This window comes from Lithobates pipiens, unplaced genomic scaffold (assembly GCF_037356315.1).
Source record: "Lithobates pipiens isolate NorthernLeopardFrog02 unplaced genomic scaffold, aLitPip1_a1.2 Scaffold_16, whole genome shotgun sequence".
NCBI classification, from domain to species: domain Eukaryota; kingdom Metazoa; phylum Chordata; class Amphibia; order Anura; family Ranidae; genus Lithobates; species Lithobates pipiens.
In genome coordinates, this window is record NW_027507748.1 from 36,685,529 (window position 1) to 36,705,399 (window position 19,871).

The 19,871-nt window shown below is 44.0% G+C and overlaps 1 protein-coding gene across 4 annotated transcripts in view; it reads right to left on the reverse strand.

Moving 5' to 3' along the window:
* The window catches only part of ILDR2 (immunoglobulin like domain containing receptor 2), a 456,394-nt gene that overhangs the window by 378,602 nt on the left and 57,921 nt on the right, over positions 1-19,871 (reverse strand). The window lies entirely within an intron of this gene.

Sequence of the window (19,871 nt, forward strand, 5' to 3'; positions counted from 1 at the left end):
GGGAGGTATAGTGCCCCATCATTGGTATCAGTGGGAGGAACAGTGCCCCACCATTGGTATCAGTGGGAGGAATAGTGCCCCATCATTGGTATCAGTGGGAGGAATAGTGCCCCATCATTGGTATCAGTGGGAGGAATAGTGCCCCACCATTGGTATCAGTGGGAGAAATAGTGCCCCATCATTGGTATCAGTGGGAGAAATAGTGCCCCATCATTGGTATCAGTGGGAGGAATAGTGCCCCACCATTGGTATCAGTGGGAGGAATAGTGCACCATCATTGGTATCAGTGGGAGGAATAGTGTCCCATCATTGGTATCAGTGGGAGGAATAGTGCCCCATCATTGATATTAGTGGGAGGAATAGTGCCCCATCATTGGTATCAGTGGGAGGAATAGTGCTGTATCAGTGGGAGGAATAGTGCCCCACCATTGGTATCAGTGGGAGGAATAGTGCCCCATCATTGGTATCAGTGGGAGGAATAGTGTCCCACCATTGGTATCAGTGGGAGGAATAGTGCCCCATCATTGGTATCAGTGGGAGGAATAGTGTCCCACCATTGGTATCAGTGGGATGAATAGTGCCCCATCATTGGTGTCAGTGGGACGAATATTGCCCCATCATTGGTATTAGTGGGAGGAATAGTGCCCCATCATTGGTATCAGTGGGAGGAATAGTGCCCCATCATTGGTATCAGTGGGAGGAATAGTGCCCCATCATTGGTATCAGTGGGAGGAATAGTGCCCCATCATTGTTATCAGTGGGACGAATATTGCCCCATCATTGGTATTAGTGGGAGGAATAGTGCCCCATCATTGGTATCAGTGGGAGGAATAGTGCCCCATCATTGGTATCAGTGGGAGGAATAGTGCCCCATCATTGGTATCAGTGGGAGGAATAGTGCCCCATCATTGTTATCAGTGGGAGGAATAGTGCCCCATCATTGGTATCAGTGGGAGGAATAGTGCCCCATCATTGGTGTCAGTGGGACGAATAGTGTCCCATCATTGGTATCAGTGGGAGGAATAGTGGCCTATCATTGGTGTCAGTGGGAGGAATAGTGTCCCATCATTGGTATCAGTGGGAGGAATAGTGGCCCATCATTGGTATCAGTGGGAGGAATAGTGGCCCATCATTGGTGTCAGTGGGACAAATAGTGTCCCATCATTGGTATCAGTGGGAGGAATAGTGGCCTATCATTGGTGTCAGTGGGAGGAATAGTGGCCCATCATTGGTGTCAGTGGGAGGAATAGTGCCCCATCATTAATGTTCGTGGCAGGATTTATAGTGGAGGAATAGTACCTCATATGACCGGGGGGATAGTGCCCCAAGAGCCGGATAAAGGCTAGCAAATGGCCTTATCCGGCTCCCGGACCGCAGTTTGGAGACCCCTGCCTAAGTACAACAATGGAGCCTATGAAGTCCCACCACAAATCTGTAGTGATACCTCTGGAATAGTCTTGCCATAAATGACCAAATATCTACCCAAGACAGTGGCGGTGGATATCTAAGGACCTTATAGCGTGCAGTGAAATCACAGTAAGCAATTTCCATACAGGAGAGAAGGCTGTACAGCCATGAAAGACGAAAGGGAAGGTCGGAGTTCTGCTTTAAGTGTAACCTAGGACAGAGCGCCTGCGTGTTACCAGCATTTCATAGGATTATACGATCCCGACAGCCAAAGCATACCCCTCGGCTCAGCTTTTCATCAAAAGAGCTGTCTGTGTTAACGTTAAAGCATATATACCAAAAAAAAAGCAAATCCCACGAGTGTCGGCATATATTATTTATAGGAAAAGCGCGACTCAAACAACAGCTACCAGCAGCCATGGGTAGGCCTTGATCCTGGCATTGTCTGTGCGCACGGAGAACCACACACAAAGTGTATCAATATTGACTGAACCGCAACGCGGGAACGCAGAACTGTCTTGTGACGATTTGCATACAAAACAACTTTGAAACGGCATAACAATGGTGGCCTTAGAATGCGCGGAGCAGATTGCCGCTTCCAAAGCTTGCTCCAAGTCCCATTGGCTCATTTGGCACCCGTTCTATGTAATATTAGCACCGGTGACAATGCTAATTAATATCCATGGACACAACATAATTACGCCGCAGAAGGACACTTTTTTTTTTTTTTGGCCAAAACAATGATCCATCTGACAAATCGTTACCCAACATGCATGAAACATATGTACCCAGGTTCGAAGGTCTCCAATTCCTTAAAGGCAATGTACAATCTGCTGATTTTTTTTGAGTTGTGATCAGCTTAAAGATGAATTCCAGGTATGGCGTTTTCTGGTTGGACGAGGTGGAGATCTTGACGTCACTCCACCTCATCCAATCAAAGAAAGCTTTGCATTAATTGAGAAAAATGCAAACCGTTCTTCCGAATGGAGCCCATGGGGAAAGAAGAACCTCCCATGTTCACTAAGCAGCAGGTAGGCCACTCGGCAAGGTGCCTACTACTTTTTTTTTTTCAAGTTCAAAAGGTTTATTGGGTTTTTATCAGACATGACAACATAAGCAATACAATACAGTGTTGAGCTTATCACTGGACCATAAGGTCCCATAAAATAAAAAGTAAAGCAGTAACAACTAAATAGGCATACGAACAGTTTTGCATCATGAAAGGATCGGTAGCTATCACTAGTGGTGTGACCAAGGCTACGCGGCAACCCCTTTTTCAAGTGGTTATAATATGTAGGATCCAAGCCACCCAATAGGTCAGGAGCCCAAGTCTCAGTGGCAAGGCTCCAGTATATGACGAGTCCCGGGAATTTCTAGAGGGTGTTGGTGCCTACTACTTTGATTCCAGTTCCACTGGGATAGGCCATCCAAGGTTACATTGGCAAGCTGTGAGTATTTTTATAACCAGGGTTAATTCCCAGGTCATATATTTTTTATATTTTTTAAACAAGCATTGACCTGAAACGTATTATGCTTAATTTCAGATAACACACATCGTTACTCCTGAAGAGTGGATATAAATACTCCACGAAACGCGTAGAGCCTCTGTACATTGCAATGTGTAATACTGATACAAAATTCATATATGTAATATAGAGGAACTATGAGCCTTTGTATATGCAATGTGTAAGACCAATATAATATAAATACCGTATTTATCGGCGTATAACACGCATTTTTTCCCCCTTAAAATTGGGGGAAAATCGCAGGTGCGTGTTATACGCCGATCCTCCACTGTTTTGGAGTTTTAGCCTTGTCAGTTTATCTCGGCGGCACTCGGTAGTTCTCGGCCGCCTTCGGCTGTTCTCGTCGGCTTTCGGCCCTTCTCGTCGGCTTTCGGCCACCTTTGGCCCTTCTCGTCGGCTTTCGGCCGCCTTTGGCCATTCTCGGCAGCTTTCGGCCCTTCTCGGCGGCTTACAGCCGTCTTCAGCCCTTCCTGGCGGACGAAAACCGCAGAGAACGTCTGAGAGCCAACGAAAGCCAACGAGAAGGGCCGAAGGGGGCCGAAAGCCGACGAGAACGCCGAGAACTACCGAGCGCTGCCGAGATACACAGGACATTTCGGCTGCGCCATTTTTAAAAATAAAACCAGAAAATAAAACTGACAAGGCTGAAAATGACACTGACAAGGGGACAATGATGGACAAGGCTGCAATGATGGACAAGCTGCATGACAAACCTGCATATGATACTGACAAGGGTGAAATGATGGACAAGGCTGCAAATGACACTGACAAGGCTGCAGATGGACACTGATAAGGCTGCATTGATGGGCATTTAAAAGTACGTTTTTTTTCCTTAAACTTCCCTCCTAAACTTGGGGTGCGTGTTATACGCCGGTGCGTGTTATACGCCGATAAATACGGTATATGTAATATAGATGGATTTTTGTGACCCATGTACCTATTTGTATGGAATTTTTCATCATGTTTTATAATAAATATATAATTTCTTGACCCCTCACTATTGACTGTGTGCTTCATATAAAGTCCTGCCTTTATTTTTCTAATATGTAGAATCCAAGCCACCCAATAGGTCAGAAGCCCAAGTCTCAGTGACAAGGCTCCAGTATATGACGAGTCCTGGGAATTTCTAGAGGGGGTCGGTGCCTACTACTTTTATTCCAGCTTCTATTGGGATAGGCCATCCAAGGTTACATTGGTCCAAACTTTACCTGTGCTTAATGAACAAAAAAAAGGTTCCTCAAAAGTTGGGATTTTAATGCCCCATAGTTTTTCCTTCAGATTTACCGAAACTATATAATAGGAGGTCAAACTTTAGGAGTTTCAGTTTGTATACAATCAGACAGGCCCCTTGCACTACATGGTTTTGGCAAACCTGAAGGAAAAACTCAGCAGAAAATCTGATAATGTGTATGGGGCTTAACAGACCAGAAATAGTGAATAGTAAAATGTAAAATAAAAGTACAAAGTTTATCAGTTAAAAATCTGATAAAATGGATCAATACAATAAACACATAGCATATATGACAGCATTGAAACAAACCTTTGGATAACCTATTGGTCCACTGCCTATGGATGTAGGACAGAAGAAAAACCAACGCGTTTCAACAGAAATAGTGGAGGTCTTCTTCAGGGACAAAAGGCTATGGAGTTCCAGATTTTTTCAAAATCAATCCTATGTGCTGATGTTTCCAGGACACATATCAACCTTTTTAACATGGGGCAAACCCTGAGATACGTTTCCAGGCTCAGGGAACCACTGCTAATATTTACTATATCTACAGCTCACAGTACATTAGTGTGATGGTTACTAGGAAAAATGTTCCCTACATTTGTGGTCATTGGGAAGATATCCCCCCTTACAAATATCACTGTTGTCAGTAGTTACTCACCTACAGAGGAAGAAGTCACTCATTGCTCAAGGAACCCATAGAAACCTCTGGAGCAGGGTTTCTCAACCAGGGTTCCATGGAACCCTTGGGTTCCTCTAGAGGTTGCTGGGGGTTCCCTGAGCAATGGTCAATTTATGCCTCTCCGGTAAGTTCTCAAGGACACCATTGATCTTTTTAGTTATCTGTAAGGGGGTAATTCTTCCCAATAACCACAAGTGTAAGAAGCATTTTTCTCATTGACCATCACACTAATGTATGATGAGTTGTAGATGTTCCATTTTTAGCAGGGGTTCCCCAGGACCGGAGAATTATTTCCAGGGTTCCTCTGGGTTGAAAAGGTTGAGAAAGGCTGCTCTGGAGGAACCCTCATTTTTCCACTGAACCCTAGATAAAAAAAAAAGACTGCTCTATAGTATTCCCCTGCAATCCTTCACTAGGAGCTATGGAGGTGAAAGGAGGAGCAAAGGAGCTGGGCCAGCACAGGCAGTAATTAGAGACTCCCAGAGGTGGAGAGGGCTATGACATGCAAGGAGGGAGGGATTGTGCTTTGGAATTGACTCTTCCTGGAGTAGCTAACTTTTTTAGCAAGTTCAGGGCGGATTGCATACAAAATCATTTCCAGAAAGAAAAAAAAAACACTACAAGTATAGCGTTTAAAATACCATTTTTGTCTGTGTTTCCTATTTGCAAATTTTTAAGTGGGTGACGTGGTCTCTTTAATCATACCCTACTCTATCCATGTGTTGGCTTTACATATGCTTTAGATGCAAATAGAGGCATGTGTGTATGTTTATAGTATGTTGTTAGTCATAAAACAGCAAGGTTTCCAGTTAAGTAACAAAGCAGCAGACAGCATGTGTACATACAGAGCACGGGGAAAAGCTGTCATTTCATGTCTTTTATATAAGCGCTGTTTACTTACAATGCCTTGCAAAAGTATTCACCCCCTTGGCATTTTTCATGTTTTGTTGCCTCACAACCTGGAATTAACATGGATTGTTTGAGCATCATTTCATTTACAGAACATGCCCACAACTTTGAAGATATTTTTTTTATTATTGTGACGCAAACAACAAACAGGACAAAATCACAGAAAACATCAATGTGCATAACTATTCACCCCCCTAAAGTCAATACTTTGTAGAGCCACCTTTTGCAGCTATCACAGCTCCAAGTCACTTTGGATAAGTCTCTATGAGCTTGCCACATCTTACCACTGGGATTTGTGCCCATTCTTCCTTGCAAAACTGCTCCAGCTCCTTCAAGTTGGATGGTTTGTGCTTGTGAAAAGCAATCTTTAAGTCTGATCACAGATTTTCTATTGGATTGAGGTCTGGGCTTTGACTAGGCCATCCCAACACATTTACATGTTTCCCCTTAAACCACTCAAGTGTTGATTTTGGGGTCATTGTCCTGCTGGAAGGTGAACCTCTGTCCTAGCCTCAAATCACACACAGAGTGGAACAGGTTATGCTCAAGAATATCCCTGTATTTAGCACCATCCATCTTTCCCTCAACTCTGACCAGTTTCCCAGTCCTGACTGCTGAAAATCATCCACACAGCATATTGCTGCCACCACTATGTTTCACAGTGGGGATGGTGTTCTTTGGGTGATGTGATGTTGGGTTTGCGCCAGACATAGCGTTTTCTTTTATGGCCAAGAAGTTACATTTTAGTCTCATCAGACCAGAGCACCTTCCTCCATACATTTCGCAAACTCAAAAGGTGCTATTTTGTTTTTTGCTGAAAGTAATGTCTTTCTTCCGGCCACTCTGCCATAAAGCCCAACTCTATGGAGCGTACGGCTTATTGTCGTCCTATGTACAGATACTCCAGTCTCTGCTGTGGAACTCTGCAGCTCCTCCAGGGTTACCTTAGGGCTCTGTGCTGCCTCTCTGATTAATGCCCTCCTTGCCCGGTCCGTGAGTTTTGGTGTGCGGCCGTCTCTTGGCAGGTCTGCTGTTGTGCCATGTACTTTGCATTTGGTTATGATAGATTTGGATATTTTTTTATAACCTAATCCTGACTTGTACTTCTCAACAATATTGTCCCTTACTTGTTTGGAGATTTCCTTGGTCTTCATGGCAGTGTTTGGTTAGTGGTGCCTCTCCCTTAGGTGTTACAGCCCCTGGGGCCTTTCAAAAAGGTGTGTACAGTATATGTAATGACCGATCACGTGACACTTAGATTTCAGACAAGTGGACATCATTTCACTAATTATGTGACTTCTGAAAGTAACTGGTTGCTCCAAAGCTTTTTATGGGCTTCATAACAAAGGGGGTGAATACATACGCACATGGCAATTATCCGTTTTTTATTTCTGAAAAATGGTTTTATGTATATATTTTTCTAATTTTACTTCACCAACTTAGACTATTGTGTTCTGAACCATCACATATAATTCAGATTAAAAAAATCATTGAACTAAAGGCTGTAATTTAACAAAATAGGTAAAAATCCAAGGGGGTGAATACTTTTGCAAGGCACTGTATGTGGGCATCTGGGTTGATCTCTTCTTTTTCTTCAACACTTTGCAAGCCTGCATACAACAGAAGTCTTATGCAGTCAGAATTTCTCATCTACAGATAGTTGATTTTTTTTTAGGCATTATCAACATCGACAGAACAGTCTATGCATTTGACGGATGAAACAGTAATCACCTTATCTGATATCAGTGGTACAACTGACTTTTCGCCAGCCCTGGTATAAGAAAAATTGGTTCCATGTCATCTGTAGGATAGATGATGGCCTCAAACCTGATATATTGACATTGTGATGGGTGTACATTTCCTATGGTCTCCAAGGCTCTGCCAATGTAGCGAACAGATGTGGCGGTGGAAGAAATAAACTATATTGGTGAATATTTATGATCTTCTCACTATCACCACTATATGAGTTTGTTAGATATCCCATTCCACAACCATGGACATTAATAGGGAACTGGTCCCCTCTTTGCTGCTATAACAGCTTCCACTCTTCTGGAAATGCTTTTTATAAGATTTTGGAGTGCGTTTGTGGGTATTTGTGAAGTGAGGTACAAATGTTGGTGGATAAAATGCCCTGGCTCACAATTAACAATCATCACAATTTATCACAAAGATGTTGAGTTGTGGTCAGGGCTCTGTGAAGGCCACTCAAGTTCCTTCACACCAAACTCATCTATGTCTTTATGGACCTGGCTTTGTACACAGGGGAACAGTCATGATGGAACAGAAAAGGACCTTCACCAAACTGTTACCACAATGTTGAAAGATCACTAATAGGTAGGTTAAAAAGTTGACTGAGATTGAACCTTTCCTTGCTCTTTCCACCTACAGTGCCTTGCGAAAGTATTCGGCCCCCTTGAACTTTTCAACCTTTTGCCACATTTCAGGCTTCAAACATCAAGATATAACATTTTTATTTTTTGTGAAGAATCACCAACAAGTGGGACACAATTGTGAAGTGGAACGAAATCTATTGGATTTTTGAAACTTTTTTAACTAATAAAAAAATTAAAAGTGGGGCGTGCAAAATTATTCGGCCCCCTTGCGTTAATACTTTGTAGAGCCACCTTTTGCTGCGATTACAGCTGCAAGTCGCTTGGGGTATGTCTCTATCAGTTTTGCACATCGAGAGACTGAAATTCTTGCCCATTCTTCCTTGTAAAACAGCTCGAGCTCAGTGAGGTTGGATGGAGAGCATTTGTGAACAGCAGTTTTCAGCTCTTTCCACAGATTCTCGATTGGATTCAGGTCTGGACTTTGACTTGGCCATTCTAACATCTGGAATACGTTTATTTGTGAACCATTCCTTTGTAGATTTTGCTGTATGTTTGGGATCATTGTCTTGTTGGAAGATAAATCTCCTTCCCAGTTTCAGGTCTTTTGCAGACTCCAACAGGTTTTCATCCAGAATGGTCCTGTATTTGGCTGCATCCATCTTCCCCCTCAATTTTAACCATCTTCCCTGTCCCTGCTGAAGAAAAGCAGGCCCAAACCATGATGCTGCCACCACCATGTTTGACAGTGGGGATGGTGTGTTGAGGGTGATGAGCTGTGTTGCTTTTACGCCAAACATATCGTTTTGCATTGTGGGCAAAAAGTTGGATTTTGGTTTCATCTGACCAGAGCACCTTCTTCCACATGTTTGGTGTGTCTCCCAGGTGGCTTGTGGCAAACTTTAGACAAGACTTTTTATGGATATCTTTGAGAAATGGCTTTCTTCTTGCCACTCTTCCATAAAGGCCAGATTTGTGCAGTGTACGACTGATTGTTGTCCTATGGACAGACTCTCCCACCTCAGCTGTAGTTCTCTGCAGTTCATCCAGAGTGATCATGGGCCTCTTGGCTGCATCTCTGATCAGTCTTCTCCTTGTCTGAGCTGAAAGTTTAGAGGGACGGCCAGGCCTTGGTAGATTTGCAGTGGTCTGATACTCCTTCCATTTCAAAATGATCGCTTGCACAGTGCTCCTTGGGATGTTTAAAGCTTGGGAAATCTTTTTGTATCCAAATCCGGCTTTAAACTTCTCCACAACAGTATTACGGACCTGCCTGGTGTGTTCCTTGGTCTTCATGATGCTCTCTGCGCTTTCAACAGAACCCTGAGACTATCACAGAGCAGGTGCATTTATACAGAGACTTGATTACACACAGGTGGATTCTATTTATCACCATCAGTCATTTAGGATAACATTGGATCATTCAGAGATCCTCGCTGAACTTCTGGAGTGAGTTTGCTGCACTGAAAGTAAAGGGGCCGAATAATTTTGCACGCACCACTTTTCAGTTTTTCATTTGCTAAAAAAGTTTAAAATATCCAATAGATTTCGTTCCACTTCACAATTGTGTCCCACTTGTTGGTGATTCTTCACAAAAAATAAAAATGTTATATCTTTATGTTTGAAGCCTGAAATGTGGCAAAAGGTTGAAAAGTTCAAGGGGGCCGAATACTTTCGCAAGGCACTGTATCTTTAGGCTACCTATCAGATTTAAAATACCGTACAAGTCCCCAAAGACATTTCCATTATCTCCCTGTTATGTTTGACACCTGCCACCTAGACAGGAAGTGAGAGGAAATCTCCATAATGGTGAGGCACAGAGCAATTACCTCTGAAATAGCAAGCAACTGGGGACATTTTTTATTCCATTTTCTCCTCTGATTGAGTATAAATAACCTGCATAGTGGTGTCTGCTATCATTCTGGCCTTTAGGCTGGGATCACTAGCTGTATAGTATGCTGGGGGTCCTTAGAGATCTTCCTTGTGGGAAGGAATCTGAATTGAGCGTCCACCACGTAAGGTAAGGGTTAGTAGTACTCCCCAGTATGGAAGATTCTGAAGAACCCAGTACATCCTGGTTTGAATGGTTCTGTATTGTCTCGCCAGAGGTCGGGAGGCAGAAAGTCTGGGGTGTTATGTGCCCTCTGGAAGTGGTGACCCAGTGACACTCTTAGTACCACTATTGGTTTGGGATACCACTGTAAGAATGAGTATTTGCCCATTTCTGCACGTTGCCTCATAGACTAGGCCTTCTTGCCAAGATTGAGGCAATTTTTGTTACCAGGTTCGCCAGGCCTAGCCATTGTGTCTCACTGCACTTTAGCTATCTGTCATTTTCCTTTATTCACAGATGGTAGGGTGTGGGTCTATCCTGAAGTCTGGGGGGGGGGGGGGTGTTGGCATCAGGTTCTTTCCTCCCCAGCCTTGGAGGGGTTCTCTCTTTGGGATAGCCCCCCCCCCCCCACCAATTACTACTGGTTGGATTTTGCTGATCATGAGAAGTGGGGTCCATGGGCCTTTTGGCTAGGTAGACCTGAGTATACCATGCCCCCATTGAGAATTTTGCACCACAGTAGGCCAGGGAGAGGTCCTTCCTCTTTGGGATGGGATCAAAGATGCACCCTAGTGACATTTCCACATGCACTTTTTTGGTTAATTTTGGTGTTTTGTTTTTGTGTACTGCACCGCAAGCTTGAGAAAAATAAATTGGTAAATAAATCACTTAAATAAGAAAGGTTAAAAAATTGACTGAGATTGAACCTTTTTTCGCACTCTTTCCTAAACTGGAAAAGAAAAGTTTTGTCTGAAGATGAATAAAAAAAAGAAGATAAAAACTCATTTTAAAGCAAACACATTCGCATTAATGTAACAGCTGGAGGAGAAATGCGATGACATTGCTACAGTGGGATTTCGTATTTGCAGAGCTGACTTCCGACCCTCCAGCGCTGATTTGCATGCATGCGGTGGCTGCCGGCAGGACGTTGCGATGTGATCCGCTTGTGCGCATTGCATATCAAAACTAATTCTATTCTCTCTGCAGCTCGATGGCTCGATGTGTCATCCGAAACTTCAATTAACACGTTCCGTGGTTGGCGCCAGTCAAAAGATTTGTCACGCCGGCGACATGGTGTCACAGGAGCCAGGAAAATAAACTGGAACGCAAACACGCCATTCCAAAAGGATGTAAATACGTTTTAAGAACTATGTAAGCAGCAAGATTTCCTCAGTAATGATATAAGTGTGTAAATTATTAATAATAATTAAGCGCGCATATCAACACAGCCATTACAATAACACTTCAGAGACCCACAGACTGGTAGAAAGTCTCCTGTGAGATACAATGCAATTTAAATTACTCTCGTTTACAAGGGAGGGATTGCTGAATGCAGGCTAAATTACCGCTGTTTAATTACAGAGGGAGAGTGTCCCATGTGCTTCAGAGAGAACTGTCCCTCAGCGTTTAATGGATAAGTGTGCCCTTGACTATATTTTGCATGCTGACCATGTACAATCAAATGGTACTCATACAGCTGGATCCCATAAAGTCTGTTTCTGAGCGCCCAAGACATACAAGTTGACTGCACTGCTGATATCCTCTGGCTGCCAATAGGGCCAGTAGTCACACCCCTGAGGATGGCCACAGAGGCAAGGGTGTGTGTTGGCTTGTAGAATGAAAAGCTTTGCACAGACGCCACCACTCTTTCCATCATGCCATCTCATCAGGGAGGCGTGTGATTGGCCCCACATTTATTCTGCAGAAGGATAACGACCCCAAACATACAGCCAATGTCATTAAAAAAAAAACTATCTTTAGCTTAACCACTTGGGATCCGCGCTATTGCAAAATGACGGCAACAGCGCGGACCCACATTTCCGGGACTACGTCTATTGACGTAGTCCCGGTTACGAGCGGCCTGCGCGCCCCCTGAGGGGCGCGCGCGGCGCGCTCTGTGATCGGCGAGTCCGTGAGACTCGCCTGATCACCGATCCGTGTAAGGGGTCGATCCCGACCCCTTATCACGTGATCAGCTGTCAGCCAATGACAGCTGATCATGTGATAAAACGGAGCCGGTAATCGGCTAGTATTCCTCCTCGCGCTGACAGCGCGAGGAGAAAAAAAAAAGCCGATCGCCGGCGGCCGTGTTCGGGACATCAGTCCCGATCACGGCCAGCAATTTAAACGGACACCTGCCCCCTGCCAGTGCCCACCTGCCACCCGCAGTGCCATCCTGAAATAAAGTAAGTGCCCCCCTGTCAGTGCCACCCAGCAGTGCCCATAGTGCCCACAGTGCCACCCAGCAGTGCCCACAGTGCCACCCAGCAGTGCCCACAGTGCCACCCACAGTGCCACCCAGCAGTGCCACCCACAGTGCCACCCAAAATCTGCCTCAAAGGTGCTGCACCCCAGTGCCGCCCATCAGTGCCCAGCAGTGCCGCCCATCAGTGCCCAGCAGTGCCGCCCATCAGTGCCCAGCAGTGCCACCTATCAGAGCCACCTATCAGTGCCACCTATCAGTGCCCATCAGTCCCATCTATCTGTGGTACCTATCAGTGCCCATCCGTGCCACCCATCCGTGCCACTTATCCGTGCCACCCATCCGTGCCATCTTATCTGTGCCCATCTTTGCCCATCAGTGCCGCCTTATCTGTGCCCATCGGTGCCGCCTTATCTGTGCCTATTAGTGCCGCCTTAACTATGCCTATCAGTGCCCACCAGTGCAGCCTATCAGTGCCCACCAATGCAGCCCATCAGTGCCCACCAATGCAGCCCATCAGTGCCCACCAATGCAGCCTATCAGTGCCGCCTAATCAGCGCACTTCAATGAAGGAGAAAAATGACCCGTTTGCAAAATTTTATAACAAACTATTAAAACATGATTTTGTTTTTTTTTTTTTTGCATCTTTTTTTGTTTGTTTAGCAAAAAATAAAACTCCGAGCTGTAACTAAATACCACCAAAAGAAAGCTCTATTTGTGGGAAAAAAATGATAAAAATTTCATTTGGGTACAGTGTTGTATGACCGCGTAATTGTCACTCAAAGTGCATCAGCGCTGAAAGCTGAAAATTGGTCTGGGACTGAGGGGGGTTTAAGTGCCCAGTAAGCAAGTGGTTAAAGACGAACAAGGAGTCCTGGAAAGCACGGTTTGGCCTCCACAGAGCCCTGATCTCAACATCATGGTGTCTGTCTGAGATTACATGAAGAGACAGAAGGATTTGAGGCAGCCTACATCCACAGATCTGTGGTTAGTTCCCCCGACATGTTTGGAACAACCTACCTGCCGAGTTCCTTCAAAAACTGTGTGCACAAGCATTGAGTGTTCATAGAAGAATTGATGCTGGTTGGAAGCCAAAGGGTAGTCATACCATATGTTGATTTGATTTGGATTTCTCTTCTGTTTATTTACTTTCTATTTTGTTAATTGATTAAAATAAACCATTAACACTTCTATTCCTGAAAGCAATCTTCATTTACAGCATTTTTTCACACCTACCTAAAACTTTTGCACAGTACTGTAAAAAAATGTTTTATTACTTTTTTTTCCCCTCTGAGTATACAGTAGATCTATGATTGTCCCCGGCATGTCTGAATCTACTTACTGTTTACCGATTCACTACCTCTGCTGGAAGTCTATTTCAAGCATTGACTACTCTTGGTAAAATAATACTTCATAATAAGCAATTTGAACTTTCCTCCTTCTAGTTTGAGGTCATGCTACTGTGTTCTTGATCCGGGCTTTATACAGAAAATATTGCCCTCCAGAACCTTATTCATATTCTCCATGTATTTAAAGGTTTCAATCATGTCTTTGCTTTCACCGTTTTTGTTGCCTATCCCTTGATTTATCTATATGGAGGAATCAGGACCTCTATCTTACTACTGGTGGTCCCTGACTGATAATAAAGCTCTTTATAGGAGAATCAGGACCTTCTTCCTCCTGTTAGTGATTTCTCTAATAATATAAAGATCTAAATAGAGGAATCCGGGCCTCCTTCCTTCTGCTGGGGATCCCTCTAGTGATAACTAAAGATCTTTATAGAGGAATAAGGACCTCCTTCCTTCTGCTGGGGATCCCTCTAGTGATAACTAAAGATCTATATAGAGGAATCAGGACCTCCTTCCTTCTGCTGGGGATCCCTCTAGTGATACATAAAGATCTATATAGAGGAATCATGACTTCCTTGCTCCTGCTGGTGACCCCTGTATTGATAAGTAAAGATTATATATAGAGCAGGGGTGCCCAACTTTTGAAGAGCGAGGGCCACTCAAGCGACTTGCTAACCGATCACGGGCCACAATGAGCGGAGCGGGTGGATGGCATGTCTGTGTCTGCTCTGCATATGCAGAGTGGACACTGACACAGCCCACTATACTTTTTAGCGGATCATATTGGAGGTAGGACACAAGTCGGTGGTTTATGTCTGCCACTGCTTAGCCCTTGTACACACGGTCGGAGATTCAGAAAGAATGTGTCCGATCGGAGCGTTTTGTCGGATATTCCGACTGTGTGTGGTCTGTATCGGACTGTTTCCGTCGGAATATCCGTCGGACCAAATTTTCCAACTTGCCGGAAATATTTTCCGACAAAATGCTCCGATCGGACATACTCTGATCATGTGTAGAGAATTCCGATCGGACAAAGTGCCACGCATGCTCAGATCAAATTCCTACATCAAAGCTATTGGCTACTAGCCTGAACGTAGTCCCGTCGTAACGAAATAACGCCATCACGTCGGATTTTCTGACAACTTCGTCCGACCGTGTGTATGCAACAGTTTCGGACAAAATCCGTCGGACAAAATCCGACGGATTTGGTTGTCGGAATCTCTGATCGTGTGTACAAGGGCTAAGAGGTGAATGGAGGGTCCAATTGGTCGGACCGTCAGACTGACCGTGTGAAAGGGGTCCAAGGCTGCTTTCACACTGATGTACTGTGGTTTACCTGCACCGCGGGTAAAGATCTGTATAGCGGAATAAAGATCTGTATAGCGGAATCAGGACCTCCTTCCTCCTGCTGAGGATCCCTCTAGCGATAATTAAAGATCTATATAGAAGAATCAGGACTTTCTTCCTCCTGCTGTGGATCCCTCTCGTGATAACTAAAGGTCTATATAGAGGAATCAGAACCTCCTTCCTCCTGCTGGGGATCCCTCTAGCGGTAACTAAAGATCTATATAGAGGAATCAGGACCTCCTCCCTCCTGCTGGGGATCCCTCTAGCGGTAACTAAAGATCTATATAGAGGAATCAGGACCTCCTCCCTCCTGCTGGAGGTCATTCTAGTGATAACTAAAGATCTATATAGAAGAATCAGGACTTTCTTCCTCCTGCTGGTGACCCCTCTATTGATAAATAAAGATCTATATAGAGGAATCAGGACCTCCTTCCTCCTGCTGGGGATCCCTCTAGTGATAACTTATGCCGCATACACACGACCGGAGTTCCGACGGAGTTCCGCTGAAACTGTCTTGCATACACACGATCACACCAAAGTCCAAACGTTAAGAACGTGGTCATGTACAATGCTTACGACAGGACTAGCAAAAGGAAGTTAAATAGCCACTAGCCAATAGCCTCCATCTCGTACTTGGTTCAGAGCATGCGTCATTTTTGGTCCTTTGGAACAGCATACAGACGAGTGGTTTTCCCGATAGGAATTGGTTCTGTCGGAAATATTTAAAACATGTTCTATTTCTAGGTCCGTCCGAATTTTCGTAAAAAAAAGTCAGATGAGGCATACACATGGGAATATATATGAAAATCTTCCGTCTGACTTTTCCTGCTCGTGTGTATGTGGCATAAAGAGCTATAGAGAAGAATCAGGACTTTCTTGCTCCTGCTTGTGACCCCTCTATTGATCAATAAAGATCTATATAGAGGAATCAGGACCTCCTTGCTCCTGCTGGTGGTCCCTCTAGTGATAACTAAAGATCTATATAGAGGAATCAGGGCCTTCTTCCTCCTGCTGATGATTCATCTAATGATAAATAAAGATCTATATAGGGAAATCATGACCTCCTTCCTCCTGCTGGAGATCCCTCTAGTGATAACTAAATATCTACAGGTGATACAATTTGAATATCGTGCAAAAGTTCATTTATTTCACTAATGCAACTTAAAAGGTGAAATTAATATATGAGATAGACTCATTACATGCAAAGCAAGATAATTCAAGCTGTGATTTGTCATAATTGTGATGATTATGGCTTACAGCTCATGAAAATCCCAAATCCACAATCTCAGAAAATTTGAATATTGTGAAAAGGTGCAATATTCTGGGCTCAAAGATTCCCATTCTAATCAACTAATTAAGCCATAATTCCTGAGCCTTTAAATGGTCTCTCAGTCTGGTTCAGTAGGAACCACAATCATGGGAAAGACTGCTGACCTGACAGTTGTGCAGAAAACCATCATTGACACCCTCCATAAGGAGGGAAAGCCTCAAAAGTTAATTACAAAAGAAGTTGGATGTCCCCAAACTACTGTATCAAAGCTCATTAATAGAAAGTTATGTGGAAGGGAAAAGTGTGGAAGAAAAAGGTGCACAAGCAGCAGGGCCGTCTTTAAGGCAGGGCAAAAGGGGCAGCTGCCCTGGGCCCTGTCATTGTTGGGGGGCCCAAAACAGCTGCCTCATACTTGCCAACTATCCTGGTTTAAATTCCCTTGTCCCTTGAAGTTTTATTCCTGTGCTGTGTCCCAATATCTCAGTGTGAAGTGCTGGTACTAATGCTGCCCAGCTCTGCCTTATTGTTGTGTGCAGATGACTCACCTGCAGACCCTGTGTTTACATGTAAATAACTGGAATTCGTATGTAAATAGCGGTGACAATACTAAGTAAATAGCTGTGTAAATAAAGGTGGCATTCCTATGTATATCATGCTCCCCTGCTGTGAGGAGGTGATGTGCTGTAACCTCTAGCAACTAATCAGTGAACCGTAATGTGTGCTGTAACCTCTAGCAACTAGTCGGTAAGCAGTAATGATATGCTGTAACTGCTGGCAACCAATCGCAATTGCTGCCTGATCTGATACAGAAAACTGATTTTAAGTCTAGCTGCTATTTATTGTATGTCTCAGAGTAGGTGGAGAGGGAAATTGCATGGGGGGGGGGGGGGGGCCAAGAAAAATTTTGCCCAGGGTCCAATCTATATTAAAGACAGCCCTGGACCCAGAGTATGGGGGAAGAATGGAGAGGCGCACACTACAAGGTGCTTAAAGTCCAGTGTGAAGTTTCCACAGTCTGTGTTGATTTGGGGAGCCATGTCATCCGCTGGTGTTGGCCCACTGTGCTTCATTAGGTCCAGGGTCAACGCAGATGTCTACCAGGAGATTTTGGAGCACTTCATGCTTCCTTCCGCAGACGAGCTCTATGGGGATGCTGACTTTTTTTTCCAGCAGGAACCTGCCCACACTGCCAAAAGCACCAAAACCCGCTTCAATGACTGTGGGGGGTTACTGGGCTCGATTGGCCAGCAAACTCGCCTGACCCGAACCCTATAGAGAATCTGTGGGGCATTGCCAAGAGAAAGATGAGCGACATGAGACAGAGCAATGCAGAAGAGCTGAAGGACATTATTAAAGCATCCTGGGGTCTTCCATAACTCCTCAGCAGTGCCAGAGGCTGATAGCTTCCATGCCACGCCGCATTGAGGCAGTAATTGCTGCAAAAGGGGCCCAAACCAAGTACTGAGTACATATGCATACTTATACTTGACCGATATTGTTCTATGTACAATCCTTGTTTTATTGATTGCATGTAATATTAAAATTTTCTGAGATTATGGATTTGGGGTTTTCATGAGCTGTAAACTATAATCATCATAAACAATTCATCAAAAAAAAAAATCACGGCTTGAACTACATTGCTGTGCATGTAATGAGTCTATCTCATATATTAGATTCTCCTTTTAAGTTTCATTAGTGAAATAAATGAACTTTTGCATGATATTCAAATTTTTTGAGTATCACCTATATATAGGGGAATCAGGACCTCCTTCCTCCTGCTGTTCATTCCTCTAGTGATGCATCCTAGAATTCTATTAGCTTTTTCCAATTTTCCGATTGTCTTAGCCCTTGTACACACGGTCGGAGATTCCGTCGGAATGTGTCCTATCGGAGCGTTTTGTCGGATATTCCGACTGTGTGTGGTCTCCATCAGACTGTTTCTGTCGGAATATCCGTCGGACCAAATTTTCCAACTTGCTGGAAATATTTTCCGACAAACTGCTCCGATCATGTGTAGAGAATTCTGATCGGACAAAGTGCCACGCATGCTCAGATCAAATTCCTAGACCAAAGCTATTGGCTACTAGCCTAAACGTAGTCCCGTCGTAACAAAATAACGTCATCATGTTATGTACAATCGGATTTTCCGACAACTTGGTCCGACCGTGTGTATGCAACAGTTTCGGACAAAATCCGTCGGACAAAATCCAACGGATTTGGTTGTCAGAATTTCCGACCGTGTGTACAAGGGCTTAGTTTCAGTTTTACTTTAAATATTAGGATTGTTAGTACTATGATGATTACATTTACCTTTATCCTAAAAAAAAATAAAAATTTTAAAAATAAAAGCAACCTATTGCTTCTAAATCATATTTAAACCACAGAAACAAAAATGGAAACTGAAGCCCATTGGAGCAGTGTGTGGCCTGGCACAGCTCATCACCTTAGAAGGAAGATGACAGCCACCCCTGATAAGTAGACCAAATTCCAGCTGTCGGGATCCCAGCACGTCACCTACCTTCCTGCTAACCTCATAACCTACTTCTCTTCTCTCCCGACAGCAAGCTCCTCATTAGCTGAACGGGCTCTCCCGGGGGCCGATTCTGCTAGCCACTGTATCATTACTTGTTAGGCTACGATGAAGGCTCTCCTCTACCATGGGAATCCTGCAGCACTTCCACCGAACCGGATTACGTTGTAACAAATAACAGAAAACTGTTATAATGATCTTGTAACCATTACAGCACTAGTCTACGGGGGGCTTCTCCTGATGTATGGATTTGGGGCACACATTTACTGTTCCAGCATAATTTCCTCTAGCTATGCCAACATCTAGACTGTAGTAATATGCTCGTTTTATTTCATTTTTTTCATTATCTTCCTGCAAACTTTCATTTTATGCTAATCAGGACAATGAATACTAAAACAGAGACTTGAGTCGAATTAAAAAGGCCAAGAACATATTACTTAGAAATGAGATAACCCATTTAACCACCTTGAAAAAGGATGGTAGATACTGGATACCTGACCACCACACCTCTATGAGCATGTTATACATCTCATCCCAAACCATGGGCATTTATATGGAGCTGGCACTCCTTTGAAGCTATAACACCCTCCACTCTTCTGAGGGGGTTTTCCACAAGATTTTAGGACATTTGTGCCCATTTAGCAATGGAGTCATGTACTGACGTTAGATGTGAAGACTATGCTCACAATTTGCTCTTTAATTCATTCCAAACATACAATAGAGTTGATGTCAGGTCTCTGGGTGGGCTACTTGAGTTCCTTCACAGCAAACTCTTCAAAAACCGTGTACATATAGACTGGGCTTTGGGCACAAAGAAAAAGGCCTTCTCCAAACTGTTAGCACAAGGTTGGAAGGGCACACTTGTCTAAAATGTGTTTTTATGATGTGGCATTACCATTAAAGTGGTTGTAAACCCTTACAAACCACTTTGACCTACAGGCAAGCCTAGATTAAGGCTTACCTGTAGGTCCAAGAAATATCTCCTAAACCTACACGGTTTAGGAGATATTTGCCGAAAGACAGCGGCGCAGGCGCAC